This window comes from Physeter macrocephalus, chromosome 9 (genome assembly GCF_002837175.3).
Source record: "Physeter macrocephalus isolate SW-GA chromosome 9, ASM283717v5, whole genome shotgun sequence".
NCBI lineage: Eukaryota > Metazoa > Chordata > Mammalia > Artiodactyla > Physeteridae > Physeter > Physeter macrocephalus.
In genome coordinates, this window is record NC_041222.1 from 42,866,574 (window position 1) to 42,875,534 (window position 8,961).

Genomic DNA, 8,961 nt, shown 5'->3' on the forward strand with positions numbered 1-8,961 from the left:
TAGTTTTTTAAGGCACCTCCATACTGTTCTCCATAGTGGCTGTATCAATTTACATTCCCACCAACAGGGCAAGAGGGTTCCCTTTTCTCCACACCCTCTCCAGCAGTGTTTGTAGATTTTTTTGATGATGGCCATTCTGACTGGTGTGAGGTGATATAGAAGACCTAAATAGACATTTCTCCAAAGAAGATATACAGATTGCCAACGAACACATGAAAGAATGCTCAACATCACTAATCATTAGAGAAATGCAAATGGAATATATAAAGTTTAATTTGAAAATTGCTTACTCGTTTTGCCATGGGTCCATAATCAAAATTTCCTTCACTGATCTATGATAAAACACATAGCATTGGAACACCAATATTTCCAATTTACTACTTTTCTAATATTAATCCATAATTAAATTGACAATGTTATCTTGGGGGAATAACATATGTATGTGTGTGTGTGTGTGTGCGTGTGTGTGTGTGTGTGTGTACAGGTGTACATAAATAGGTTTAACCAACATACTAGGAGAAATAGAAGAATAACTTAATTTAGGAAAATCAGAATGCATTCTTCTTATGGTTGAAAGTGTGGCATATTTTTATGCTTTGCAGAGTTTAATGTAGTACCATGTACACAGCAGGAGCTAAATAAATACTTAAATCAGTGGTTCTCAACCAGGGACATCTGACATTGTCTGGAGACATTTTACGGTTGTCCTAACTGGTGATGGTGGTGGTGTTACCACTGGCATCTAGTGGGTAGGGGCCAGGGATGCTGCTAAACATCCTGCGGTGCGCAGGACAGCTCATAACAAAGAATTATCGAGCCCCAAATATCATTAGTGCTGAGGTTGAGAAACCATGCCTTAAATGAATGTAATAAAGATCATCTGTTTTATAAAAAAAAAATTCCTTTTGAGTTATCATTTTCACTTAGCAAATCCAAGACCCATCTCCACTTTCCAATACGCTGTTTTTTTTTAACTTCTTCTTGCTTTTAACGTCAAAAAACATATCTCCTTGAAAAAATGCATCCTCTTGATTTCTATGATAGAACATGGTCCTGGGCCCACTTCCACCTTTTCTGATAGTCTCTCATGTCTTCACTAAATTCTTATATTTTATTTGTTATAATTGCAGTGTCCCTAAAAGTTTGATCCTTGATCCTTAGATTTTCTTAATTATGCAGACAGTCAATCCATTCCTAATGGCTTCAAATACTGGCTTTATGCATATGACTCTCAGACGTTTTAAACCTACTTGGATGCCACTCTATCATCACACACACAGTATATACGGCACCAAACTAAATTTTATCTTACAACCAATCCACCCCCACACCCGAGACTGGTTTTCTCTCCCAAGGTTCAGTAATCCTGTCAACCAAGGTTAAACCCCAAACAAACCACATCTTGCACAGGGCTAGGTCCCCAGTAAATACTTGCCAACTTCCCTTGAAATGGCCACGATCATTCATACCGCTCAGTCACCTCCACTATGCAAGCAGTAACAATCACTTTCCCATGGAGTCATCATTTAATCGCTCTGCTTACTTCACTGCAAATACTACATCACCCTTAGTGTGAGGACAACTACCTATCCCTGTCCCTGCAGGAGATAAGAGAAACGTCTTGGTGTTTTTCTTTTTTACACATGCCTTTTTACTTATGATCCCAGAGCAGCAAGATGGCAAAAGACTGAGAGTCAAGCCCAAAGAGTGCAACCAGTGCATAAAAAACAAAAAGTTGCTATTTTAATACTCCCGCTCTGAGCTCAGCAATGCCAATTGGCATCAGTGACCTTTTGTACCAATAGCTCTGACTTCTGAAGGCTGAAATGAATTTTTCTCATTTTAGTCTCATATAAAAATTCAAGAGATTTCTCTTCTCCTATCCATCACTCAGGGCAGTACGGCACAAGACGTGACATCAGCATTTTCCAGAGGACCCAACATCCCGAAACGTTCTGTTCCAGACCTATCAACAGACTCACATGCTCTCAAACTGCTTTTCCTTCCCCACACCCCACCCCGACTCTGCTTCCAGAGCTACCTGGATTTCTGCTTAATTCAGTCACTTAGGGCTTCTTGGACTGGAACATCTGTCAAACATGGAGTACCCAATTCTTTGTCAACCACCCACCACGTGCCCCCTCCCACACCCTCAGGAACAGAGGGTGGTCAAAGGTGCAGGAGGATATACCTGGTATTTTCAAACCTTAGAAAGTCGGGGATTCACTGGGACACTTGTTAAAACAGACTGAAAGCAAAACTACAGAGACAGTGAAAAGATCAGTGGTTGCCAGGGGCTGGGGGAGGGGAGGTAGAGCACAGAGGATTTTCAGGGCAGGGAAAATACTCTGTATGATACCTTTGTGATGGATGCACATAATTATGCATTTGTCTAAACCCACAGAATGTACAACACCAAGAGTGAACCGTAATGTAAACGATGGACTTTGGGTGATTATGATGTGTCCATGTGGGTTCACCGGTTGTAACAGTGCACCCCTCTGGCAGGGGATGCTGATAACGGGGAGGCTGTGCATGTGTGGGTACAGGGGGTGTATGGGAAACCTCTGTACCTTCACCTCAATTTGCTGTTAACCTACAACTACTCTAAGAAGCAAGTCTTAAAAAAAAGTCATTAGGCACTGAAAAAAAGAAAAGCGACTTACGGGTTGCATCTCCAGAACTTCTGATTCTGAAGGTCTGAGGTGAGGCTCAAGTATTTGCTCTTGCTCTAAGGAGCATTAAAAAAATCTCTGTCCTGTGGTATAAGATTAAATTTTGAATCCCCGAAGGAATAAGATTTTGGAAAGGACCCCGCTGACATCTGTTTAGTTAAACCAAAAACCAGACTTGTAATACTATTACTTTCCTTTCAGGCTCCTTAAAATTCAAGTGCTTTGAAGAGAGATATAAAAGAAATCATAATAAAGTTAACCTTTTTTGATCAACTATTTGTGCCACGCACTTAATATACAGATCACAACAATTATAATCACAATCTACCATAATCATAGCACACACTTACAGAGTGATTACAAAAAGGCAGGCACTATTCTAAGTGCTTTTGGTTACATTAACTCTTGTATCTTCACAACGACCCTGTGAGGTAGGTACTATTATTATCTCCATCTTACTGACTCAGGAAGGTTTAGTAACTTATACTAGGTCACACAGCTAGTGAAGAGGTGGAGCTGGGACTCATACCTGGGGAGTATGGCTCCTGAGTCCAAGTTATAAAGTACATGTTACAATCTCTGACCTCATTTAAGCCTTCCAAGGACACTGAAGAGTAGCGACAATCACACCCATTTTACCGGTGGGGATCTAAGGCTCAGCAAAGTTAACTGACTTGCCCCACTCACATTGTTAGCGCGTGGTAGAGTCTGGCTGCAAAACCCGTGCTGCTTCAGTGTTTCTTTTTTTTTTTTTTTTTTTCAAAATGAGCCTGGAATCAGAGTTGGAAGCTCTCTACTAATTCTGGCTGTTTGACCTCAGCAAAGGAAGCAGCTCTGTGGGAGCCATTCCTTTTGATGAAAATAGGGATAAAATATTTTATTTGCTTCTAATCATACCCAACCATGGGTAAGCGAAAGAAAAACTTGGAAACCACTTGGTAAACCAGTATGAACTCCATTGTTAAAGTCACTACTAATAACATTGGGAGGTATAAACAAAAGGAGATATTCTGCTGCCACGGCAGGATCGTCACCTCAAGGTTTCCTCCTCCCCATCTTCGTGTAAAACTAAATGCTTTAGCATTGATGTATTTGGGTATAATTGAAAAGCACCTTGTCTATTTCATGGAAACGTCTGATTGTATTCACTGTGGCATGTGGTTTTTAGAGCCACCAGCAGTAAAGGCCCCATTACCTGACATTTTCCCATTGGACATTAGGCGCAGCGGCCAGGATGGAAGAAACCATAGTATTTTCTGACACAATCACTCTTGAGCAAGATGTGCTTTAAAATTACGAAAACACTATGAAATGCTAGCTGGAGAGTCTCTGATTAGCAGACTAGTAAATCACGATGACAAAGAACCTGCTGTGTGTAGTGCCGGTGTCTGCTCTTCTAGAACCAGCAGTTCTTTCCCTGAACACTCTGAGGGAAAACTCCTCTCCTCCTTCCTCGGGGATGCCACCAACAGAGCAGCGAATCTGCAATGAGTTGGCAGCTTCGCACACACACACTCAGTCCCTCCAATTTTCTCTGTGTGGCTTTGCATATGCTCTAAATATGCTGAGACGTGACCATTTCCCCTTTGACCTCTGTGAAAACATATATAGGTTCAGATTTCAGAACACAGCCAAACAGAGTCTATTTTTAATTCGGGGCTTTTTTCAAGGGCTAAGTGGAGGCAACATACTGTGTGGATACTAGGAACACCTCTAAAGCCTTTGATACTTGGAGAAAGAACCAGATCACACCACAAAGGCAAACCACACACACTTACTTTCATAGTTCCTCTTTACTAACCCCAATTTGTTCAGCAATGATGGCAATACTAAGAAGAAAATTAATGTCAGCTTGCATTTGGATAATATGTTACGGTTTTCACAATATTACCTTTTAATGATTGCATTTGATTGTCACAATTGTTATGTGGGTAGGTAGGGTTTTAAAGCCCATTTTATAAAGAAACTGTGGCTCTGGATGATTAACTTGACCTAAGTCCCCTGGCTAGTATGTGGTAGAGCCAGGAGTGATATTCTGGTCTAGAAGGTACCAGTTCAGTGCTCTATCAGTGTGCACTGCTTTACCTGCCTGAATTTTCTCTGCAGGAGATGGATCTGACTGAAGCCGAGACATACTTGAACCATGAGATAATAATGATGATACTGTCGATGAGACTAAGTGTCTATGTAAGCCCGCTATTAAGGGAGCAATGATCCTGACAACAGTAAGAGTTTAATGCTCTTACATTGGTTACAGGAAACTGCTTTCTACAGCACATTGTCTGTGAAATTAGATCACTTAATATGCAATCTGATATCACCGGCTTTAAAAGGAAGTATTAAAACATTTCAGGTCAATAGCATTTTCCTCCCTAAGGTGATCTGATAACTTAATTACAGGATTATAGCCAATATATACATTACCAGAGTAATTTTTTAAAAAGCACAGATCTAATCTTGTCACCATCTTGTTCGAAGCCTTCTCATGGGTCTGTAGTATCCTCACCACAGGATTAACTCCAAATACCTTAGCTTGACACGGAAACCATCTATGACATTAGTCCCTTCGTACCTCCCACCGACTCCTGCATGCCAACATAAGAAAAGATCCTAAACACACACACACTATCCTTTAAGCAAGGGGACCTTACAGGTCCATGAACCCCTAACAACTATGTGTGAAATTTTCTGCTATGTGCATTTTTTTCCAAGGAAGGGGTGTAATGCTTTCTCTTTATCGCAGAACATCCATTTTCTCAAAACCACAGATGTAGAGAGGCTAATTCTAAGTTAGAGATGTTTACTGAGAAGCACCTTAAACTAGTCCATTAAAAAAAAAATGGTTCAGTAACACCTCTTAAGAGCAAGAGGAGACAATCCTTGTTCAGCCAGGGAGACCCCAGCCCCTCTTTCCCATCTGACAGCTCAAGTCCAGTTCTAGGTTCTCCCTCCTGTCTCTGAACCTGAACTCAGCAAACAGGGCAGAGATTTCTTGCTCATCCCAATGAGAGAATTAAGGAAAAAGAAAGGGATAGCTTGCACAAAACTGGCTGTAGGACTATGGACATGGGATATTTTGTGAGCAGGCAAGCCTAAAGCCTTCTGAAAGGAGGTGGGACTGACTGCCTCTCACCTGCAGCTTCCCCAACCCATTTCTTCAGTCCCTCCTTGTTGTGCTGGTTTTCTACTGCTGCTGTAACAAATGACCACAAACTTTGCGTCTTCAAATAACACAAATGTATTACCTTACAGTTCTGGAGGTCAGAGGTCCTAAAATCAAGGTGTTGGAAGGGCTGCGTGCTATAGGCTGTAGATGAGAATCCAGTTCCTTGCCCCTTCAAGCTTCTAGAGGCCAATCATATTCCTGGCCTCGTGGCCCCGTCCTCCATTTTCAAAGCCAGCAGCATCTTCAAATCTTTCTTAATCTCTCTCTTTGTCCCCCCTCTGCTTTTGTCATCATACCTCCTCTGATTCTGACTCTCTAGCCTCCCTCTTACAAGTACCTCTGTAAGTACATTGGGCCCATCTGGATAATCCAAGATCACTTCCCCATCGCAAGATCTTCAACTTAATCACCTCCACAAAGTCCCTTTTGCCATGTAAAGTAACATATTCACAGGCTCTAGAGATTAGGGTGTGGCCATCTTTGGGGTCCCCACGATCCTGCACACCACACTCTATTTCAGGTTTGACTCCAGCATTTTTTCCAGGGTGGCCCAGGCAAAGAGAAGAGCTCCCCTCAGAACTCCATTCAGTCACAGGCTGTTCATTCGCTTAACAAAGATATGAGAATTTTCTGTGAGCTAGGCACCATGCCAGATGTTGGGGAAAGCATAAACCAAAAAAAGACATTGTTCTTGCTCTCATGAGAGTTTCTAGTCTAGTGGGTGAAAGAGATATTAAAGATACACATTCATGGAGGAGCTTCAATATGTCGGAGGAGTGAGACGTGGAGATCACCTTCCTCCCCACAAATACATCAGAAATACATCTACATGTGGAACAACTGCTACAGAACACCTACTGAACGCTGGCAGAAGACCTGACTTCCCAAGAGGCAAGAAACTCCCCACGTACCTGGGTAGGGCAAAAGAAAAAAGAAAAAACAGAGACAAAAGAATAGGGACGGGACCTGCACCAGTGGGAGGGAGCCGTGAAGGAGGAAAGGTTTCCACACACTAGGAAGCCCCTTCACGGGCGGAGACTGCGGGTGGCGGAGGGGAAAGCTTCGGAGCCGCGGAGGGGAGCGCAGCAACAGGGATGCAGAGGGCAAAGCGGAGAGATTCCCGCAGAGGATCGGTGCCGACCAGCACTCACCAGCCAGAGGCTTGTCTGCTCACCCGCCGGGGCGGGCGGGGGCTGGGAGCTGAGGCTCGGGCTTCGGTCGGATCCCAGGGAGAGGACTGGGGTTGGCGGCGAGAACACAGCCTGAAGGGAGCTAGTGCACCACAGCTAGCCGGGAGGGAGTCCGGGAAAACGTCTGGAGCTGCCTAAGAGGCAAGAGACCACTGTTTTGGGGTGCGTGAGGAGAGGGAATTCAGAGTGCCGCTTAAAGGAGCTCCAGAGACGGGCGCGAGCCGCGGCTATCAGCACGGACTCCAGACACGGGCATGAGACGCTAAGGCTGCTGCTGCCGCCGCCAAGAAGCCTGTGTGCGAGGACAAGTCACTCCCCACACCTCCCCTCCCGGTAGCCTGTGCAGCCCGCCACTGCCAGGGTCCCGGGATCCAGGGACAACTTCCCCGGGAGAACGCACGGCGCGCCTCAGGCTGGTGCAGCGTCATGCCGGCCTCTGCCGCCGCAGGTTCGCCCCGCACCCCGTACCCCTCCCTCCCCCCGGCCTGAGTGAGCCAGAGCCCCCGAATCAGCTGCTCCTTTAACCCCATCCTGTCTGAGCGAAGAACAGACGCCCTCAGGCGACCTATACGCAGAGGCGGGGCCAAATCCAAAGGTGAACCCCAGGAGCTGTGCGAAGAAACAAGAGAAAGGGAAATCTCTCCCAGCAGCCTCAGGAGCAGCGGATTAAATCTCCACAATCAACTTCACGTACCCTGCATCGGTGGAATACCTGAATAGACAACGAATCATCCCAAATTGAGGAGATGGACTTTGGGAGCAACGAAACATATATATTTTTCCCTTTTTCTCTTTTTTGTGAGTGTGTATCTCTATGCTTCTGTGTGTGATTTTTGTCTGTATAGCTTTGCTTTTACCATTTGTCCTAGGGTTCTGTCTGGTTTTTTTTGTTTGTTTGTTTTAGTATAGTTTTTATTGCCTGTTATCATTGGTGGATTTGTTTTTTGGTTTGGTTGCTCTCTTCTTTCATTTTTAATTACTTAAAAAATTGTTTTAATAATTATTTTTTATTTTAATAACATTATTTTATCTTATCTTCTTCTTTCTTTTTTTTCCTCCCTTTTATTCTGAGCCGTGTGGATGACAGACTCTTGGTGCTCCCGCCAGGCGTCAGGGCTGTGCCTCTGAGGTGGGAAAGCCAAGTTCAGGACATTGGTCCACCAGAGACCTCCCAGCTCCACGTAATATGAAATGGCGAAAATCTCCCAGAGATTTCCATCTCAATGCCAAGATCCAGCTCCACTCAGTGATCAGCAAGCTACAGTGCTGGACACCCTATGCCAAACAACTAGCAAGACAGGAACACAACCCCACCAATTAGCAGACAGGCTGCCTAAAATCATATGGCCACAGACACCCCAAAACACACCACCAGATGTGGACCTGCACACTAGAAAGACAAGATCCAGCCTCATCCACCACAACACAGGCACTAGTCCCCATCCACCAGGAAGCCTACCCAACCCAATGAACCAACTTTAGCCACTAGGGGTAGACACCAAAAACAACGGGAACTACGACCATGCAGGCTGCGAAAAGGAGACCTCAAACACAGTAAGGTAAGCAAAATGAGAAGACAGAGAAACACTCAGCAGATGAAGGAGCAAGGTAAAAACCCACCAGACCTGAAAAAGAATTCCAACTAATGATAGTAAAGATGATCCAAAGTCTTGGAAATAGAATGGAAAAAATACAAGAAACGTTTAACAAAGACCCAGAAGAACTATGTGATGAAAAACACAATAAATGAAATTAAAAATTCTCTAGAAGGGATCAATAACAGAATAACTGAGGCAGATAAACGGATAAGTGACCTGGAAGATAAAATAGTAGAAATAACTACTGCAGAGCAGAGTAAAGAAAAAAGAATGAAAAGAATTGAGGACAGTCTCAGAGACCTCTGGGACAACATTAAATGCACCAACATTTG

General features: G+C 43.9%; 1 protein-coding gene across 3 annotated transcripts in view; it reads right to left on the reverse strand.

Moving 5' to 3' along the window:
- PIP5K1B (phosphatidylinositol-4-phosphate 5-kinase type 1 beta) overlaps positions 1–8,961 on the reverse strand; it is a 453,566-nt gene that overhangs the window by 181,849 nt on the left and 262,756 nt on the right. The gene's annotated exons all lie outside the window — the stretch shown is intronic.